The 21,945-nt window shown below is 45.7% G+C and overlaps 1 protein-coding gene and 1 pseudogene across 12 annotated transcripts in view; both read right to left on the bottom strand.

Annotated features, from left to right (window-relative positions):
• The window catches only part of lcorl (ligand dependent nuclear receptor corepressor-like), a 212,108-nt gene that overhangs the window by 177,603 nt on the left and 12,560 nt on the right, over positions 1-21,945 (bottom strand). The window lies entirely within an intron of this gene.
• Positions 4,167-4,399, bottom strand: LOC139252426 (U2 spliceosomal RNA; annotated as a pseudogene).

Genomic DNA, 21,945 nt, shown 5'->3' with positions numbered 1-21,945 from the left:
GCACTCATGCTCCAATGGCAAGTGTCAGAAGACCATTGAGAAGTAATGTTTGAAAGATTTGTTAGGTCATGTTTTTCAGAGTCTATGGGCCCAAGTTTCCACAAGAAAAAAAACGGGCGCCCAGCTCGCGCCTAAAACGGCGCCTAAAAAAATCCTCGGTAGTCTCCACCGACTTACAGGTCCTGTGGCACTCGGCGCAGCTGGCACGAGCTGTGGGGGGGGTGGAGCCAGGTCCCTGCGCTGAAAACAGTGCCGGGACCTCTGCACATGCGCGCTACAGTCGGCACGCAAGTGCAGTAGCTCCAGGCGCCGAACTGTGTGGGAGGGGCCCGAAGCACGCAGCCCCTAGCCCTGGCCCAATGGCCTCACTGGGGCTGCATGAATGAGGCTCCTCCCATGGCCAGCTCCTGCTCCCCGCCCGACCAGACCCGACACTCACTTCCCCCCCCCCCCCCGCCGACCAGACCCGACCTGACACCCGCTCCCCCCCCCCGACCAGACCCTACCCGACCCGACACCCGCTCCCCCCCGCCCCGACCGAGACCCGACACCCGCTCCCCCCCTCCCACCCCCGCCCCGCCCCGACCGCCGCTCTTCCCCCCCCCCCCCCAACCCGAGGCCCGCTCCCCCACCCGCGACCCGACACCCGCTCCCACCCCCCGACCTCCCCCCTTCTCTCTCTCTCTCTCTCTCTCTCTCTCTCTCTCCTCCCTCGCTCAGCAGCACGAACAGCTGCAGAATTCTCCCTGGCTGAAGCACTTTCACACAGGTAGGAAGATGGTTTATTTAATCTTTTCTTGGCTTATAAATGTTTATTCAGGTTGGATTTATTTGTATAATATTTGTAGAAGTATAAATAAGGATTTATTGTCAAATTTAATGAGTTCCCTTCCCCCCCACCTCGTTCTGGGCGCCTAATTTGTAACCTGCGCCTGATTTTTTAATGTGTAGAACAGGTTTTTTCAGTTCTACAAAAATCTTCACTGGCGCCATTCTACTTTAGTTTGGAGTACATTTTCACTGTGGAAACTTTCAAATCAAACGTCAGTGGCCGGACACACCCCCTTTTGAAGAAAAAATTCTGTTCTAAACTAGAACTGTTCTACCTGACTAGAACTGCAGAAAAAAAGTGGAGAATTGCGATTTCTAAAATAGTCCGTTCTCCACCAGTTGCTCCTAAAAATCAGGCGCGAATCATGTGGAAACTTGGGCCCTATAATAGTACTGTTGAAGAGAATGCAGAATCATAAATTGCCCACGACCTTCAGGATCTCAGTCATCAGGTAACCACGTATAATCATATGTATTGTCATATGTCTGCCTCCCTTTTTAAGTTTATTTAATTTTAATCTCTATTCAGAATATTGTTCTTTGATGTACCCAACTTGACAGTAGGGATGTATCTAATTTGTACTTTAATCAGCTTCATATTTGAAGATACCCTACTGTTGCCAACTTCTTTGCCTAAATAATTTGGACCAGATCCCATCTTATCTCACTGAAGGCTTACTCTTTCTGGTTAGGCACCCTTTCTTTGATTCATTATCCTATTCCATTTTCAATGTTATGGTCACCATTTTTCAATTGTTCTCTTGGACTGATAAATTATTTGTCCTTTTAATTACTCAGAGCCAAATCAAGCAATCCTTCTTCCCTTGTTGAACAAGAAATCAACTGATCTAGGAAAGACTTAGATGCATTCTAAAAATGCACTCCCAACATTACCTTTATCCCAACCTCACTTGGGTTAGTCCAAATCATCCAGAACTCACTCACTATCTCCAATCAGCTAACTCCACTGGAGGGGTGTGTCAGACTGTAATACAATAAAAGAATTGTACTACAGTATTTCCCCTCCTATTCCTCTAATCTATATGGACGTTGTCTTAAAAATCCCTGGTACTTCCTTACAATCCAGCGCAATGATGGAATCCTTTATTAATTCTGTTACCTTCCTGTTAAACATAGAAAATAGGTGCAGGAGCAGGCCATTCAGCCCTTCTAGCCTGCACCGCCATTCAATGAGTTCATGGCTGAACATGCAACTTCAGTACCCCCTTCCTGCTTTCACGCCATACCCCTTGATCCCCCGAGTAGTAAGGACTTCATCTAACTCCCTTTTGAATATATTTCGTGAATTGGCCTCAACTACTTTCTGTGGTAGAGAATTCCACAGCTTCACCACTCTCTGGGTGAAGAAGTTTCTCCTTATCTCGGTCCTAAATGGCTTACCCCTTATCCTTAGACTGTGACCTCTGGTTCTGGACTTCCCCAACATTGGGAACATTCTTCCTGCATCCAACCTGTCCAAACCCGTCAGAATTTTAAACGTTTCTATGAGGTCCCCTCTCACTCTTCTGAACTCCAGTGAATACAAGCCTAGTTGATCCAGTCTTTCTTGATAGGTCAGTCCCACCATCCCGGGAATCAGTCTGGTGAATCTTCGCTGCACTCCCTCAATAGCAAGAATGTCCTTCCTCAAGTTAGGAGACCAAAACTGTACACAATACTCCAGGTGTGGCCTCACCAAGGCCCTGTACAACTGTAGCAACACCTCCCTGCCCCTGTACTCAAATCCCCTCGCTATGAAGGCCAACATGCCATTTGCTTTCTTAACCGCCTGCTGTACCTGCATGCCAACCTTCAATGACTGATGTACCATGACACCCAGGTCTCGTTGCACCTTCCCTTTTCCTAATCTGTCACCATTCAGATAATAGTCTGTCTCTCTGTTTTTACCACCAAAGTGGATAACCTCACATTTATCCACATTATACTTCATCTGCCACGCATTTGCCCACTCACCTAACCTATCCAAGTCACTCTGCAGCCTCATAGCATCCTCCTCGCAGCTCACACTGCCACCCAACTTAGTGTCATCCGCAAATTTGGAGATACTACATTTAATCCCCTCGTCTAAATCATTAATGTACAATGTAAACAACTGGGGCCCCAGCACAGAACCCTGCGGTACCCCACTAGTCACTGCCTGCCATTCCGAACAGTACCCATTTACTCCTACTCTTTGCTTCCTATCTGACAACCAGTTCTCAATCCACGTCAGCACACTACCCCCAATCCCATGTGCTTTAACTTTGCACATTAATCTCCTGTGTGGGACCTTGTCGAAAGCCTTCTGAAAGTCCAAATATACCACATCAACTGGTACTCCTTTGTCCACTTTATTGGAAACATCCTCAAAAAATTCCAGAAGATTTGTCAAGCATGATCTCCCTTTCACAAATCCATGCTGACTTGGACCTATCATGTCACCATTTTCCAAATGCGCTGCTATGACATCCTTAATAATTGATTCCATCATTTTACCCACTACTGAGGTCAGGCTGACCGGTCTATAATTCCCTGCTTTCTCTCTCCCTCCTTTTTTAAAAAGTGGGGTTACATTGGCTACCCTCCACTCGATAGGAACTGATCCAGAGTCAATGGAATGTTGGAAAATGACTGTCAATGCATCCGCTATTTCCAAGGCCACCTCCTTAAGTACTCTGGGATGCAGTCCATCAGGCCCTGGGGATTTATCGGCCTTCAATCCCATCAATTTCCCCAACACAATTTCCCGACTAATAAAGATTTCCCTCAGTTCCTCCTCCTTACTAGACCCTCTGACCACTTTTATATCCGGAAGGTTGTTTGTGTCCTCCTTCGTGAATACTGAACCAAAGTACTTGTTCAATTGGTCTGCCATTTCTTTGTTCCCCGTTATGACTTCCCCTGATTCTGACTGCAGGGGACCTACGTTTGTCTTTACTAACCTTTTTCTCTTTACATACCTATAGAAACTTTTGCAATCCGCCTTAATGTTCCCTGCAAGCTTCTTCTCGTACTCCATTTTCCCTGCCCTATTCAAACCCTTTGTCCTCCTCTGCTGAGTTCTAAATTTCTCCCAGTCCCCAGGTTCGCTGCTATTTCTGGCCAATTTGTATGCCATTTCCTTGGCTTTAATACTATCCCTGATTTCCCTAGATAGCCACGGTTGAGCCACCTTCCCTTTTTTATTTTTACGCCAGACAGGAATGTACAATTGTTTTTTTTTTAATAAATTCGTAGCCAATCGTTCCGATTCTTTGTCAAATCACAAACGCCAGAGGTCACCTTGCACATGCCAAGGATCACTCTGCGCCAATGCTCTTAGCCAAAAGGCCTAGAGCCACTGCACCGTTCCTGGAAGTACTGCAATACCAGATTCGTGCTATGGAGGTGGATGGGTCAAGCCACCCCACACACCTCCGTGGAGGTGGATGGGTCAAGCCACCCCACCCACCTCCTGTTTCCAAAAAAGCAAGCATATACCTTCCTGACCAGGGAGAAACCACCCGGAGGTCATGGTGGCTGGTCAGGTCAGTTACGCATGATCTTAGCCAAAAGGCCGAGGTGTTGTAATTCATCCATGCGGTATTCATGAAACTGTTACATCCAAGAATACCAAGTTCCTAATCCTGCCCAAACCTAAACTAAATTTCCTTTATAGTTACTATGCTATACCTCTCTATAATTATTTATTTCTGTAGTCGAAATAGTGCAGTCCAAGCTGAGCAAAAAATATAATTCACCAAAAAGAAAAAGATTACAGGAGTCAATGTTATCAGGCCAGGGACAACACAGCAACTGGTGCAAACAAAATTTAAATTGAATGTCCAAAAACAAACAAACAGTCTAGATTTATTCAAATACCAAAAGACATGGCAAAAATATGAGGATTACATAGGATATACGGCACAGAAATAGGCCATTTGGCCCAACCAGTCTATGCCAGCGTTTATGCTCCACTCGGGCTTCCACCTGTCTTTTCTCATTTAAGTCTATCAGCATAACCCTCTTCTTCTCCCTCACAGTTCTGTGCCATATATCCTATGTAATCAATGATGGAGGAGCCGAGCATGCAAGTGCAAAAGACAGGGCTGAAGCGTTCACAAACATCTTCAGCCAGAAATTATGGGCCCAAGTTTCCACATGATTTGCACTGATTTTTAGGAGCAACTGGTGGAGAACGGACTATCTTAGAAATCGCAATTCTCCACATTTTTATTTCTGCAGTTCTAGTCAGTTAGAACAGTTTCACTTCGGAACAGAAGTTTTTCTTCAAAAGGGGGAGTGTCCGGCCACTGACGCCTGATTTCAAAGTTTCCACAGTGAAAACGTACACCAAACTAACTTAGAATGGAGCAAGTGAAGATTTTTATAGAACTGAAAAAACCTTGTCTACACATTAAAAAATCAGGCGCAGGTTACAAATTAGGCATCCAGAACGAGGTGGGAGGGGAGGGGGAAGGGAAGTCATTAAATTCTATAATAAATCCTTATTTATACTTATACAAATATTATACAAATAAATCCAACCTGAATAAAAATTTATAAGCAAAGAAAAGATTAAATAAACCATCTTCCAACCTGTGTGAAAGTGCTTCAGCCAGGGAGAATGCTGCAGGAAGCCTCAAGTTGAGGCAGCCGTTCGTTCCCGACGGCGGGCGGGGGAGGGGGAGGGAGGGAGTGCGGGCCCGACCGACCGAACGCAGCGGAGGGGGGAGGAAGCCGTTCCCGACGGCGGCCGGGGGGTGGGAAGGAGACAGTGAGAAGGCTGCAGGAAGCCTCAGAAGTTGAGCAGCCATTCCCGATGGCAGGGTGGGGGGTGGTGGGGGGAGGCCGTCGGGAAACGGCTGCCTCAACTTCTGAGGCTTCCTGCAGCCTTCTCACTGCTGCAAGAAGCCTCAGTGCTGATCATGGAAGGGCAATGTGCTTTTATTAAAAAATTTTCAAAAATTAAACAGCTACAGAGAACTACAAAAATGGCCAAGTGCCAATGTTTCCTTCACACTGCGCGTGCGCGAACGCTCCAACGCGAACGGTTGCCGGCAGGAAAAAAACTAATTTAAATGGTACCCGCCCCCTCCCACTTACAAAATCGGCGCGAGTGGTAGGTTCCGCCCCCCTGGGCGCCGCGCCAAGCAGACATGGAGCTGCAGGGCGCTCCAGAATCGCGCGTTTTTTTTCCGGCGCCGTTTTCGGCGAGAAAAACGGGGGGCGCCCGTTTTTTATCGTGTGGAAACTTGGGCCCACTGAGTGGATGATCTATTTGGGCCTCCTCCTGAGATTCCACCATCACAGATGCCAGTCTTCAGCCAATTCGACTCACTACATACGATATCAAGAAATGGCTGAGCGCACTAGATTCAGCAAAGGCTATGGCCTTGACAACAGTGTTCAGTTCTATTCGCAATTCCACAGAATGAAGCAGTCCATGCCTGCATCGTGCCAGGCAATGACCATCTCCAATAAGAGTGCAGCCACCTCCCCTCGACATTCAATGGCATTACCATCATTGAACACCCCGCCATCAACACTCTGGGGAGCGCAGGGACTCACCATCGAGCAGAATTGAGGTTGGGGACTCTGCGACAAATGACTCATCTCCTGACTCCCCAAAGCATTTTCACAGCCTGCAAGAATCAAGTTCAGGAGTGTGATGGAACACTCTCCACTTGCCTGGATGGCTGAAACTCCAACAACACTCAAGAAGCTTGATGCCATCCAGGTCAAAGCAGTCCATCACCTTAAACATTCACTCCCTCCCCCACCGGCACAAAGTGGCTGCAAGGATATACCACCTACAAGATGCACTGCAGTAATTCGCCAAGATTCTTCAACAGCACCTCCTAAATCCACAACCTTGACCACTTAGAAGGACAAGGACAACGGGCATATGGGAACACCACCACAACCAAGTAGTCATCCAAGTCACACCATCCTGACTTAGGACATAGAATCACCTTTCCTTCATCGTCACTGGATTAAAATCCTGGAACTCCCTACCTAACAGCACTGTAGAATGCTGTTAGGCAAGGCAGCTCATCATTACCTTCAAGGGCAATTAGGGGTGGTCAATAAATGCTGCCCTTGCCAGCAACTCCCACATACCGCAAATGAATAAAAAAGATTAACTGGAGCTTTATACAATTGCAGCACATCTTAAATTCCTTTTATTCCAGCCCACTTGAGATAAAGGGTAACATGCCATTAGCCTTTTTGATTATTTTTTGTACTTGTCCATTACTTTTTAGTAATTTCTGTACATGGACCCCTAAATCTCTCTGCTCCTCTACAATTCTTAATTTCTCACCATTTAGAAAACAGTATGAACCAATATCAAAAAAACTAAAATGCATGGAGTTTTAATTGTCAATACAGTATTTGGTCATACGAATATTTTATAAACATCTGTTTTTGCTCAAAAGTAATTCGACAAGACTATGTCCTATTAGAATAAAAAACATTTTAGAACTGAAATATAGTTGTGCCAAATTTACATCTAATACAAAAAGGATAGTAGAATAGTTACTTGGACATATCTGACTTGATTATTTGCCACAATTCTTCATACTATTTATAATGAGGCTGATTGGGGGCAGGGGCAGTGTCAAAATGTTGCTCTGAATCAAGTGCTAAGAGAAGCTTTAAGTTCTGAGGTCTGTGCCAAAGTTGTGATTTGGTATGCCACGTGTGTTTTGAAGCAGACGTGGACTGATCGTATCAAAAATGAGATACGTAGCTAATGTACTGGTTATGCTAATGGACTTGTAATCCAGAGGCCAACATTAATAATCCAAAGAACGCAATTTCAAATGCCACCATGGCAGTTTGAGAATGTGAATTAAAGTTTAAAAAAAATCTGGAAGAACTGGTATCAGTAAGTGACCATGAAGCTGTCGAATAGTCATTAAAAAAATCCAACGAGTTCACTAATGTCCTTAAGGGAAGGAAACAAGCCGGTCTATGCTATACATGATGCCAGCCCGACAGACGTGATCGACACTTAACTGCCCCCTGAAGTGGCCTAACAAACCACTCTTTTGTGTCAAAATACTACAAAGAATAAGAAAACAGGCGTACCACTCGGCTGCAACCTAGGCATCGAATTAGAAGATGACGAAGGCACACCAGTAACTTAACAACATCCAAGGACTGGTGTCAAAGTTGGGACAGCTGACACAGACTCATCAAGCCTGACAATCATACCTTTCAGCCAATATGTTGGAGTCTATTAAAGCAGTAAGACATTTGGAAAAACATAATTCAGTCAGGCAGAGTCGGCATGGATTTATGAAGGGGCTGAGCTCAGAGTATCGTCGGCGAGAGCATGCAGAAATCAAGCGCAGGCAGCGGAAGGAGCATGTGGCAAACCAGGCTCCCTGCCCACCCTTTCCCTCAACAACTATCTGTCCCACGTGTGACAGAAACTGTGGTTCTCGTGTTGGACTGTACAGCCACCTAAGAACTCATGTTAAGAATGGAAGCAAGTCTTCCTCAATCCAGAGGGACTGTCTATGATGACAAAGGGGGAAGGCATGTTTGCTGGAATTCTTTGAGGATGTAATGAACAGGGTGGATAAAGGGGAACCAGTGGATGTGGTGTATTTGGACTTCCAGAAGGCATTTGACAAGCGCCACATAAAAGGTTACTGCACAAGATAAAAGTTCACGGGATTGGGAGCAATATATTAGCATGGATAGAGGATTGGTTAACTAACAGAAAACACAGTCAGGATAAATGGTCCATTCTCGGGTTGGCAATCAGTAACTAGTGGGGTGCCGCAGGGATCGGTGCTGGGACCCCAACTATTTATAATCTATATTAACGACTTGGATGAAGGGACTGAGTATAACGTAGCCAAGTTTGCTGACAATACAAAGATGGGAGGAAAAGCCATGTGTGAGGACACAAAGAACCTGTAAAATAACCTAGAGAAGCTAAGTGAGTGGGCACAAATTTGGCAGATGGAGTATAATGTTGGAAAGTGTGAGATTATGCACTTTGGCAGAGAAAAAAAAAAAATCGAAGAGCAAGTTATTATTAAAATGGAGAAAAATTGCAAAGTGCTACAGTACAGCAGGACCTACGGGTACTTGTGCATGAAGCACAAAGGTTAGTATGCAGGAACAGCAAGTGATCAGAAAGGCCAATGGAATCTTGGCCTTTATTGCAAAGGGGATGAAGTATAAAAGCAGTGAAGTCTTGCTACAGTTATACAGGGTATTGGTGAGGCCACACCTGGAATACTGTATAGTTTTGGTTTCCATATTTAAGAAAGGCAGTTCAGAGAAGGTTCACTAGGTTGATTCCGGAGTTAAGGGGGTTGACTTGTGAGGAAAGGTCAAGTAGGTTGGGCCTCTACTCATTGGAATTCAGAAGAATGAGAGGTGATCTTATCGAAAAGTATAAGATTATGAGGGGGATTGACAAGGTGGATGCAGAGTGGATGTTTCCACTGATGGGGGAGACTAGAACTAGAGTGCATAATCTTAGAATAGGGGTCGCCCATTTCAAACAGAGATGAGGAGGAATTTCTTCTCTGAGGGTTGTAAATCTGTGGAATTCGCAGCCTCAGAGTGCTGCGGAAGCTGGGTCATTGAATAAATTTAACACAGAGCTAGACAGTTTCTTAACCGATAAAGGATTAAGGGGTTATGGGGAGTGGGCAGGAAAGTGGACCAGAGGCCATGATCGGACCAGAGGCCATGATCGGATCAGCCATCATCATATTAAATGGCGGAGCAGGCTAGTGGGGCCATATGGCCCACTCCTACTCCTATTTCTTATGTTCTTATACTCCAGACACCAAAGGTGAGAGCACAGTGGTATACAGTCAGGCATGGACGGCCCTGGGAGTCCTCAACATTGACTCTGGGACCCCATGAAGTCTCATGGCTTCAGGTGAAACATGGGCAAGGAAACCTCCTGCTGCTTACCACTTACCGCCCTCCCTCCCTCAGCTGATGAATTAGTACTCCTGCATGTAAAACACCACTTGGAAGAAGCACAGGGACACAGGGTACTATGGGTGGCTATCACCAAGACTAGCTTGGTTTTAATACCACTGACCAAGCCCTAAAAAGGATATAGCTGCAAGACTGGGCTTGCAGCAAGTGCTAGGAATCAATACAAGGGAATAACCTCCAATACAAAGGCAAAATACTGCAGATGCTGTAAATCTGAAATATTAGCAGAAAATGATGGAAAAACTCAGATCAGTATCACTTTGCTCTCAGCCTCCTACACTCTTCCAATGAAGCTCAACAGAAGCTCAAGGAAGAGCACCTCATCTTTTGATTAGGCTTTTACAACCGCCTGGATTGAAAGTCAAGTTAGCAATTTCAGATCATAACCACTGCTCTCCTTTCATCAGACAGCAGGAAATGGTTCTGCTGATTCTATTTACAGCTCCTCTGGAGCCAACTTTTGTTTCTTTACTTGTCCCATTACCACCCCCTTTTACCATCCTACTTTGTCATTTAATCACTCCTGCCTTCCACCCTATCACAGACCTTCCCTTTTGTTCTTTCCTCCCCTCCTCACTTTCCCTGCATCTACACTTGCTTAAAATCTGCTACATCTAACACTTTCCAATTCTGACAAAGGGTCACCAACCTGAAACGTCGGCCCGTAAATTGTGGCCTCTCCGAGTGCGTACGATGTGCATGCGCCTAAACCCGGCAGTTGCGATCTGTCAAAATTTCATTTGACAGATCATGTGGCTCCCCGGAAGAAGGGACTTCACGGGTGGAAATTTGGGCTATTTGCCCAACGGATGTCCTTCAAACTCTTACACCTGGTAAAAGCAGACGCAAGGCCTGCTTTTACCAGTGTAAAAGTTTTAAAAGATATAAAAATAAGTAATAACATTTATTTTTTCTATGAAGAACCCTGCCCATGAAGATAAGTTTATGCTTATTATTAAAACATTTTTTTTATTTCAAAAAAATATATATTTTTAACAAAACATTGAATTTAATTTCATTTATATTATTTTTTAATGTGTTCTTTTTGTTTAGGGGTATTCTCATTGCTCCGAGCTCCCATTACTATGAATGAGAATACTACATTGTGATTGGTGGTCCAGGCACACGTGATCCCAGGAAGCGCATACGCTCACTGGACTGCGCCTCTAGGCCTTGGAGCTTAAGTGTTCGTTCCTCTGGGAACACCAGGTACTTTTTGTCAAAAAAAAATTCAGTCGGAGTCATCCGCCCGCGGGAAGCCTCCGACCACAATTTTTGGCCTGTCAACTCTTTCTCTCTCTCTCTCTACAAATGCTGCCTGCCCTACTGGGTATTTTCAACATTTTCTGTTTCTAGTCAAGGGAATGACTTACCGAACTTAACCTACTACCTGTTGCAGATGCATCTGTCCATGATTGCATTGGTAGGAGTGACCACTGCACAATCCTTGTGGACTCCTGTCCTCACACTGATGACACGCTCTATTGTGACGCGATAAGTGGGATAGATCAACAGGTTTAGCAGCTCAAAACTGGGCACCCATGAAAGCGCTGCCAGCCATCAGCAGCAGAATTATATTCCACCACGATCTGCCTTCTTATGACCCTGCATATCCCTCAAACCAGATGGCCAAACCTGATTCATTAAGGCCTGTAGAAGAGCATGCCCCGGGAGCAGCACCAAGCGTACCTGAAAATGAATTGCCAATCTAATGAAGCTATAATATATGACCATAAGCATGCTGAACAACAGAAGCTGCATGCTATAGATGGAACTGAGCAATCCAACAATCAACTGATGTCAATAAAGTTTTGCAGACCCTCCACATCCAGTTGGGTATGTTGGTACACAATTAAGTAACTAACAGGAGAAGGAGGCTCCATGAATATCCCCAGCTTCAAAGATAGCGATGCCCACCATGCAAGTGCAAACGTCAAAGCTGAAGTGTTTGTAATCATCGTCAGCCAGAATTGTCAAATGGATGATCATTTTAGGTCTCCTACCAAGGTCCCCATCTTCACAGATACCAGTCTTCAGCCAATTCGATTCACTCCATGTGACTCTTTAAAAAGAAAATGAATTCCTGGGTTGTGGGCATCACTAGTCCTTAGCACGGGTCTTTAGCACTATAGCCAGGGTGTTGTTGGGGCCGTAACCTCTGCTGTATCTATTGCACTTGGCCATATCTTGATGTTGGGAATGTCAGTGGATGATTAAGTCATTTTTTGACAGCACCTCCCAAACCCGTAACCTCTACCACCTAGAAGGACAAATGCAGCAAGCGCACGGGAACACCATCACCTCCAACTTCCCCTCCAAGTCACACACCATCCTGACTTGGAAATATATCGTCGTTCCTTCATAGTCGCAGGGTCAAAATCCTGGAACTCCTTGCAGAACAACATTGAGAAAGTAGGTTCACCACACTGACTGCATCATCATCATCATCATCGGCAGTCCCTCAGAATCGAGGAAGACTTGCTTCCGCTCTTAACGTGACTTCTTAAGGGGTTGTACAATCCAATACGAGAACCACAATCGCTGTCACAGGTGGGACAGATAGGGAAGGGGTGGGTGGGACTGGTTTGCCCATCGCTCTTTCCGCTGCCTGTGCTTGATTTCTGCATGCTCTCGGCGACGAGACTTGAGGTGCTCAATGCCCTCCCGGATGCACCTCCTCCACTTAGGGTGGTCTTTGACCAGGGACTCCGAGGTGTTAGTAGGGATGTTGCAGTTTATTAGGGAGGCTTTGAGGGTGACCTTGTAACGTTTCCGCTCCCCACCTTTGGCTCGTTTGCCGTAAAGGAGTTCCGAGTAGAGCCCTTGCCTGAGGAAGTGTGTTTGAAGACTAGGCTCTCAAAACTGCCACCAAGCTCATGGTCTACAGGGCTGTAGTAATACCCGCCTTCCTGTATGGCTCAGAAACATGGACCATGTACAGTAGACACCTCAAGTTACTGGAGAAATACCAACAATGTCTCCGCAAGATTCTACAAATCCCCTAGGAGGAAAGACGCACCAACGTTAGTGTCCTCGACCAGGCCAGCATCCCTAGTATTGAAGCACTGACCACACTTGATCAGCCCCGCTGGACAGGCCATAGAGTTCACACGCCAGACACAAGACTCCCAAAGCAAGCGCTCTACTCAGAACTCCTTCATGGCAAACGAGCCAAAGGTGGGCAGCGGAAACGTTACAGACTACAAAGGTAAAGATGAAAACCCGCCACCATTTTCTCAAGGGCATCTAAGAATTGACAATAAATGTCAGCCTTCCGAGCAACACCCAAATGCCAAAAATGAACTTAGTCCTGGCCCTGCAAGTTGTCAGATGACAATTCCTTTCACAAGCACTTCAGTATGGCAGTATTTAGAAAACCTAAAAAATAGGTGCAGGAGTAGGCCATTCAAGCCTGCACCACCATTTGATATCATGGCTGATCATTCACCGCAGTACCCCATTCCTGCTTTCTCTCCATACCCCTTGATCCCTTTAGCCGTAAGGGCCACATCTAACTGCTTCTTGAATATATCCAATGAACTGGCATCAACAACTTTGTGGTAGAGAATTCCACAGGTTCACAATTCTCTGAGAAAAGAAGTTTCTCCTCATCTCCTCTCCAACAGCACTAGACCATGAAAGAGTGGGAGAGCGATAGTGATAGGGGATTCAATTGTGAGGGGAATAGATAGGCGTTTCTGCGGCCGCAACCGAGACTCCAGGATGGTATGTTGCCTCCCTGGTGCAAGGGTCAAGGATGTCTCGTAGCGGGTGCAGGACATTCTAAAAAGGGAGGGTGAACAGCCAGTTGTCGTGGTGCACATCGGTACCAACGACATAGGTAAAAAAAAAGGGATGAGGTCCTACGAAATGAATTTAAGGAGCTAGGAGCTAAATTAAAAAGTAGGACCTCAGAAGTAGTAATCTCGGGATTGCTACCAGTGCCACGTGCTATTCAGAGCAGGAATCGCAGATGAATACGTGGCTTGAGCAGTGGTGCAGAAGGGAGGGATTCAAATTCCTGGGGCATTGGAACCGGTTCTGGGGGAGGTGGGACCAGTACAAACCGGACGGTCTGCACCTGGGCAGGACTGGAACCAATGTCCTAGGGGGAGTGTTTGCTAGTACTGTTGGGGAGGAGTTAAACTAATATGGCAGGGGGATGGGAACCAATGCAGGGAGATAGAGGGAAACAAAAAGGAGACAAAAGCAAAAGACAGAAAGGAGATGAGGAAAAGTGGAGGGCAGAGAAACCCAAGGCAAAGAACAACAAGGGCCAATGTACAGCAAAATTCTAAAAAGGACAAAGGGTGTTAAAAAAACAAGCCTGAAGGCTTTGTGTCTTAATGCAAGGAGTATCCATAATAAGGTGGATGAATTAACTGTGCAAATAGATGTCAACAAATATGATGTGATTAGGATTACAGAGACGTGGCTCCAGGATGATCAGGGCTCTGAACTCAACATTCACGAAGGATAGAATAAAAGGAAAAGGAGGTGGGGTAGCATTGCTGGTTAAAGAGGAGATTAATGCAATAGTTAGGAAGGACATTAGCTTGGATGATGTGGAATCTATATGGGCAGAGCACCAAAGGGCAAAAAACGTTAGTGGGAGTTGTGTACAGACCTCCAAACAATAGCAGTGATGTTGGGGAGGGCATCAAACAGGAAATTAGGGGTGCTGCAATAAAAGGTGCAACAGTTATAATGGGTGACTTTAATATGCACATAGACTGGGCTAACCAAACTGGAAGCAATACGGTGGAGGAGGATTTCCTGGAGTGCATAAGGGATGGTTTTCTAGACCAATCTGTCGAGGAACCAACTAGGGGGGAGGCCATCTTAGACTGGGTGTTGTGCAATGAGAAAGGATTAATTAGCAATCTCGTTGTGCGAGGCCCCTTGGGGGAAGACCATAATATGGTGGAATTCTGCATTAGGATGGAGAATGAAACAGTTAATTCAGAGATCATGGTCCAGAACTTAAAGAAGGGTAACTTTGAAGGTATGAGGTGTGAATTGGCTAGGATAGATTGGCGAATGATACTTAAGGGGTTAACTGTGGATGGGCAATGGCAGACATTTAGAGACCGCATGGATGAACGACAACAATTGAACATTCCTGTCTGGCATAAAAATAAAAAAGGGAAGGTGCCTCAACCGTGGCTATCAAGGGAAATCAGGGATAGTATTAAAGCCAAGGAAGTGGCATATAAATTGGCCAGAAATAGCAGCGAATCCGGGGACTGGGAGAAATTTAGAACTAGCAGAGGAGGACAAATGGTTTGATTCGGACATGGAAAATGGAGTACGAGAAGAAGCTTGCAGGGAACATTAAGATGGATTGCAAAAGTTTCTGTAGATATGTAAAGAGAAAAAGGTTAGTAAAGACAAACGTAGGTCCCCTGCAGTCAGAATCAGGGGAAGTCATAACGGGGAACAAAGAAATGGCAGACCAATTGAACAAGTACTTTGGTTCGATATTCACTAAGGAGGACACAAACAACTTTCCGGATATAAAAGGGGTCAGAGGGTCTAGTAAGGAGGAGGAACTGAGGGAAATCCTTATTAGTCGGGAAATTGTGTTGGGGAAATTGATGGGATTGAAGGCCAATAAATCCCCAGGGCCTGATGGACTGCATCCCAGAGTACTGAAGGAGGTGGCCTTGGAAATAGCGGATGCATTGACAGTCATTTTCCAACATTCCATTGACTCTGGATCAGTTCCTATCGAGTGGAGGGTAGCCAATGTAACCCCACTTTTTAAAAAAGGAGGGAGAGAAAACACGGAATAATAGACTGGTCAGCCTGACCTCAGTAGTGGGTAAAATGATGGAATCAATTATTAAGGATGTCATAACAGCGCATTTGGAAAGAGGTGACATGATAGGTCCAAGTCAGCATGGATTTGTGAAAGGGAAATCATGCTTGACAAATCTTCTGGAATTTTTTGAGGATGTTTCCAGTAGAGTGGACAAGGGAGAACCACTTGATGTGGTATATTTGGACTTTCAGAAGGCTTTCGACAAGGTCCCACACAAGAGATTAATGTGCAAAGTTAAAGCACATGGGATTGGGGGTAGTGTGCTGACATGGATTGAGAACTGGTTGTCAGACAGGAAGCAAAGAGTAGGAGTAAATGGGTACTTTTCAGAATGGCAGGCAGTGACTAGTGGGGTACTGCAAGGTTCTGTGCTGGGGCCCCAGCTATTTACATTGTACATTAATGATTTGGACGAGGGGATTCAATGTAGTATCTCCAAATTTGCGGATGACACTATGTGAATGTTTAAAAATGTATAGAGACATTGAAGTTGAGAACGTGGAAATTGTATAGGGACAGTATAAGCTAACAAACAATTCATGGAGGAATAGCCATGACATCTCAGACTCGAGACTGCGAAATGTTACAACACTAACACATATTGAAACAAAACCCACAGCTTGCAGAAAAACCTCAAGGTCTTATTAAATCATGTTATTAACCTGAAACATTGACAGAAGGTCTTTGTTTAAAATCGGACCATGCTTGGGTCGGCTTATGAGTGGACAAAGGGAAGGAGGGATCAAAAGAGATGGGCTGAGCTGGGATGTCACTCTAGCCCTATCTTGTTATCTTTTGCCGAAAATGTATAACCATCGTGCCTTGACAATGTAACGTCACTTATCCGTAGGGAGTGTGTACGTTCGATCGAGAAAGTATATCTTCTGTCTGATAAGTCTTGCCGGCCGGTAAAATAAAGACTGCTTTGTTCAAAGCACAAGAGGTATTCGACTCAGTAATTTTACTGAACCAGATTGAGAGAAAATAATCTACATTTACAACTAAGTTGGGTGGCAGTGTGAGCTGCGAGGAGGATGCTATGAGGCTGCAGAGTGACTTGGATAGGTTAGGTGAGTGGGCAAATGCATGGCAGATGAAGTTTTGGGCCCAAGTTTCCATATAATTTGCGCCTGATTTTTTAGGAGCAACTGGTGGAGAACGGACTATCTTAGAAATCGCAATTCTCCACATTTTTTTTTCTGCAGTTCTAGTCAGGTAGAACAGTTCTACTTTGGAACAGAATTTTTTCTTCAAAAGGGGGCGTGTCCGGCCACTGACGCCTGATTTCAAAGTTTCCACAGTGAAAACGTACTCCAAACTAAGTTAGAATGGAGCAAGTGAAGATTTTAGTAGAACTGAAAAAACCTGTTCTACACATTAAAAAATCAGGCGCAGGTTACAAATTAGGCGTCCAGAACGAGGTGGGGCGGGGGGGGGGGAAGTCATTAAATTCTACAATAAATCCTTATTTATACTTCTACAAATAAATCCAACCTGAATAAACATTTATAAGCAAAGAAAAGATTAAATAAACTATCTTCCTACCTGTGTGAAAGTGCTTCGGGCACGGAGAATGCTGCAGTCAGCCTGAGGCGCCCGTTCTTCCCGCGGAGGGGGGGGGGAGGGGGGTAAGGAGGCACCCGTTCTTTCCCGCTGGGGGGGGGGCGTTCTTTCCCGCGGGCGGGGGAGGCGCCCGTTCTTTCCCGCGGGGGGGGGGGGGGCAGTGAGAAGGCTGCAAATGGCAATGTGCTTTTATTAAAAAAAATGTTCAAAAATTAAACAGCTACAAAGAACTACAAAAATGGCCGAGTGCCAATGTTTTTTTCACACTGCGCGTGCGCGAACGTTCCAATGCGCAGTGTTGCCGGCAAGAAAAAAACTAATTTAAATAGTACCCGCCCCCTCCCACTTACAAAATCGGCGCGAGTGTAGGCTCCGCCCCCCCCCCCGGGCGCCACGCCAGGTAGACAAGGAGCTGCAGAACGCTCCAGAATCGCGATTTTTTTTTTTTTAGGCGCCGTTTTAGGCGCGAAAAACGGGCGCCCAGCTCGGAGGGGCGCCCGTTTTTTATCGTGTGGAAACTTGGGCCCATAATGTGGATAAATGTGAGGTTATTCACTTTGGTGGTAAAAACAGAGAGACAGACTATTATCTGAATGGTGACAGATTAGGAAAAGGGAAGGTGCAACGAGACCTGGGTGTCATGGTACATCAGTCATTGAAGGTTGGCATGCAGGTACAGCAGGCGGTTAAGAAAGCAAATGGCATGTTGGCCTTCATAGCGAGGGGATTTGAGTACAGGGGCAGGGAGGTGTTGCTACAGTTGTACAGGGCCTTGGTGAGGCCACACCTGGAGTATTGTGTACAGTTTTGGTCTCCTAACTTGGCATTCTTGCTATTGAGGGAGTGCAGCGAAGGTTCACCAGACTGATTCCCGGGATGGCGGGACTGACCTATCAAGAAAGACTGGATCAACTGGGCTTGTATTCACTGGAGTTCAGAAGAATGAGAGGGGACCTCATAGAAACGTTGAAAATTCTGATGGGTTCAGACAGATTAGATGCAGGAAGAATGTTCCCAATGTTGGGGAAGTCCAGAACCAGGGGTCACAGTCTAAGGATAAGGGGTAGGCCATTTCGGACCGAAATGAGGAGAAACTTCTTCACCCAGAGAGTGGTGAACCTGTGGAATTCTCTACCACAGAAAGTTGTTGAGGCCAATTCACTAAATATAGTCAAAAAGGAGTTAGATGAAGTCCTTACTACGAGGGGGATCAAGGGGTATGGCGAGAAAGCAGGAATGGGGTACTGAAGTTGCATGTTCAGACATGAACTCATTGAATGGCGGTGCAGGCTAGAAGGGCCGAATGGCCGACTCCTGCACCTATTTTCTATGTTTCTATGTCGGTCCTAAATGGCTTACCCCTTATCCTTAGACTGTGACCCCGGTACTGGACTTCCCCAACATCGGCAACATTCTTCCTGTCCAATCCAGTCAGAATTTTATATGTTTCTATGAGATCCCCTCTCATTCTTCTAAATTCCATTGAATACAAGCCTTGTCGATCCAGGCTGTCTTCATATGTCAGTCCTACCATACCGTGCATCAGTCTGGTGAACCTTCGCTGCACTCCCTCAATAGCAAGAATGTCCTTCCTCAGATTAGGAGTCCAAAACTGTACACAATATTCAAGGTGTGGCCTCACCAAGGCCCTGTACAAATGTAGTAAGACCTCCCTGCTCCTATACTCAAATCCTCTCACAATGAAGGCCAACATGCCATTTGTCTTCTTCACTGCCTACTGTACCTGTATGCCAACTTTCAGTGACTGATTTACCATGACACCCAGGTCTCGTTGCACCTCCCCTTTTACTAATCTGTTACCATTCAGATAATAATCTGCCTTCCTGAATAAATGTTAGGTTATCCACATTATACCGCATCTGCCATGTATTTGCCCACGCACCTAACCTGTCCAAGTCACCCTGCAGCCTCTTAGCATCCTCCTCACAGCTCACACTGCCACCCCGCTTAGTATCATCTGCAAATTTGGAGATATTACATTCAATTCCTTGGTCTAAATCATTAATGTATATTGTAAATAGCTGGGGTCCCAGCACTGAACCTTGTGGTACCCCACTAGCCACTGCCTGCCATTCTGAAAAGGACCCATTTATTTCTACTCTTTGCTTCCTGTCTGCCAACCACTTCTCTATCCACGTCAGTACATTACCCCCAATACCATGTGCTTTAATTTTGCACACTAATCTCTTGTGTGGGACCTTATCAAAAGCCTTTTGAAAGTCTAAATACACCACATCCACTCTACTAGTTACATCCTCAAAAGATTCCAGAAGATTTGTCAAACATGATTTCCCTTTCATAAATCCATGCTGACTTGGACCGATCCTGTGGGCCTTATGGCTAAAGGGATCAAGGGGTTAGGAGAGAATGCAGCAAAGGGGTACTGAGGTGAATGATCAGCCATGATCTTATTGAATGGTGTTGCAGGCTCGAAGGGCCAAATGGCCTACTCCTGCACCTATTTTCTATGTTTCTATGTCACTGCTTTCCAAATGCACTGCTATTACATCTTTAATAATTGATTCCAACATTTTCCCCATCACCGATGTCAGGCTGACTGGTCTATAATTCAGTTTCTCTCTCGCTCCTTTTTTAAAAAGTGGGGTTACATTAGCTACTCTCCAGTCCATAGGAACTGATCCAGAGTCTATATTACCAAAGGGGTACACAGGCTTTTTGGGCCTAAGTTTCTGCCCCCTGTAAAAATGGCGCACCTCATAGAATAAAAAGGGCACTGAAAAGTTACTTTCTAATTCTCCGAGCTCCTCAGGATGTCTTCGGCCTCGGAGAAGCGCAGCACAAGGGGTGGAGGGGCGGAACCAGGTCCCGGCGCTGAAAACAGTGCTGGGACCTCTGCACATGCATACTAGAGTGTGCGCGCATGTGCAGCAGCTCCTCACAGTCCGAATCTCTGCGACGCTGCTTTGGAGGGGCCCGAAGCACGCCGCCCCTCGCCCTGGCCGAATGAGCTCCCCGGGCATTGAAGATGTGCTTAGTTATCAGGACTCGGGCTTCCTAGAAACACCCACACCGATTATCGCTGGGATGATCCGATTAACTGGGAGCCCAGAAAGCAACGTCTGCCCGAAATGTCGGAGGGAAATCGCTGGTTTCATTGACAGACCGACTGACAAATCATCTGATGGGAAGTAAGTTGGAGGGAAAGCCCACTCACTTGCTGTAATCGGGAGTTACAAAAGCCCATGTTCGGAGTCAGTCTGTGCTCCGCTCAGAAGATGGGCGCTCCAGCCACGGATGACTGAGCTGGACTCGGGATCCACGTCTTTGAACATTCTCTGACAACCACAGATTTCGGCAAAGTAAGGAGATGACACTTCAAGACCGCATCTGCGGGGAGCGTGCCTAGACTGGGGGAGAAATGCCCTGCTTTTATTCCGGACTGGTTGGAATTCTAAAAGTGGAATCTTGCAATCTGGAAGCACCAAATTAACACCTAAATTAATACGCGCCTAGGTACAAAATACGCCAATTCCAGTGCGTGCTCCAGTCGGCAAGATAGGACTTTTAATTTTTATTACTTGATTTTATGTTCATTTATTGTTATTTAAAAATTATGATGGTTTCTATGCATCTTTATGGTTAAAAGTGAAGTGTTTAATGCTTTGTAAAATCCCCTAACTTCCCTTTTCTCCCTATCTTGCTGCCTGCGCATAATTTATAAAGTGTAGGCAAGGTTTTTCTGAACGTACAAAAATCTACACTTACTCCATTCTGAGTAAATTTTCGCTGCCTAAACTTGCAAAACAGGCATAAGTGGCTGGTAACGCCCCTTTTTGAAAAGAAAACTGTTCTAAAATGAAACTATTCTCATAAACTAGAATTGGAGCAAACTAAATGCCAAGAATTGCAATTTCTAAGAACTCCATACTAAACTAGTTGCTCCAAAAAAATAAGAGCAACTCAAGCCGAAACTGGAGCCCTTTATGTCAGAAATTCTTGAATTGGGCCATGTTGTCAGAGAAAGGGATATACAGAGGACACGTATTTTTTCAGAGGAAACTGGTAGGACAAATCACCCTCCACTAGTTTCTGCATAGCTCATGAATGGGTTAAGATACATGACTAAGACTTCCAAGAGGAAGAGAGAAAATAACAAACTCTCAAAAGAAAGTTAAAACCTATCTTACACTTTTAACAGTGCTAAGCACATGTGTGAAAAACAATTAAAGAATCATAGCATGATACAGCACAGAAGCATGCCATCGTGACTGTCGGCCCTTTGGCAGGACTATCTAATTAGTCCTACACCGCTGCTCTCTCCACATACCCCTGTAAGTTGTCTCTGTCTCCTCCTCCTCCTCCTCCTCCTCCTCAGGGCCCGGACACCTCCTCCGTGGGGCCCGGACGCCTCCTCCGTGGGGCCCGGACGCCTCCTTCTGATGTTCCGAAATCCGGAAATACCCAAACCTGGCCTTGGGTGTTTCTGGATTAGTGACGTCAGGAAGACATTCCAAAGTCCGGAAAAACGTAGAATCCGGAACGGCCTCGGTCCCGAATTCAGGATGCTGCACCTGTATTGAATCTGCTTTCATCACCCTTTCCAGCAGAGCATTCCAGATCACAACAACCCGCTGCTTAATTTTGCTTTTGCCTTTGCCTCCACCTCCACCTCCACCTCCCCAATCACCCCTCATAGAATCATAGAAATTTACAACACAGGAGGCCATTCGGCCCATCGTGCCCGCGCCAGCCAACAAAGAGCTATCCAGCCTAATTCCACTTTC

The sequence above is a fragment of the Pristiophorus japonicus genome, chromosome 2 (genome assembly GCF_044704955.1).
Source record: "Pristiophorus japonicus isolate sPriJap1 chromosome 2, sPriJap1.hap1, whole genome shotgun sequence".
NCBI classification, from domain to species: Eukaryota; Metazoa; Chordata; class Chondrichthyes; family Pristiophoridae; genus Pristiophorus; species Pristiophorus japonicus.
Note: the sequence above shows the minus strand (reverse complement) of the source record. Positions and strands in the feature narration are given on the sequence as shown.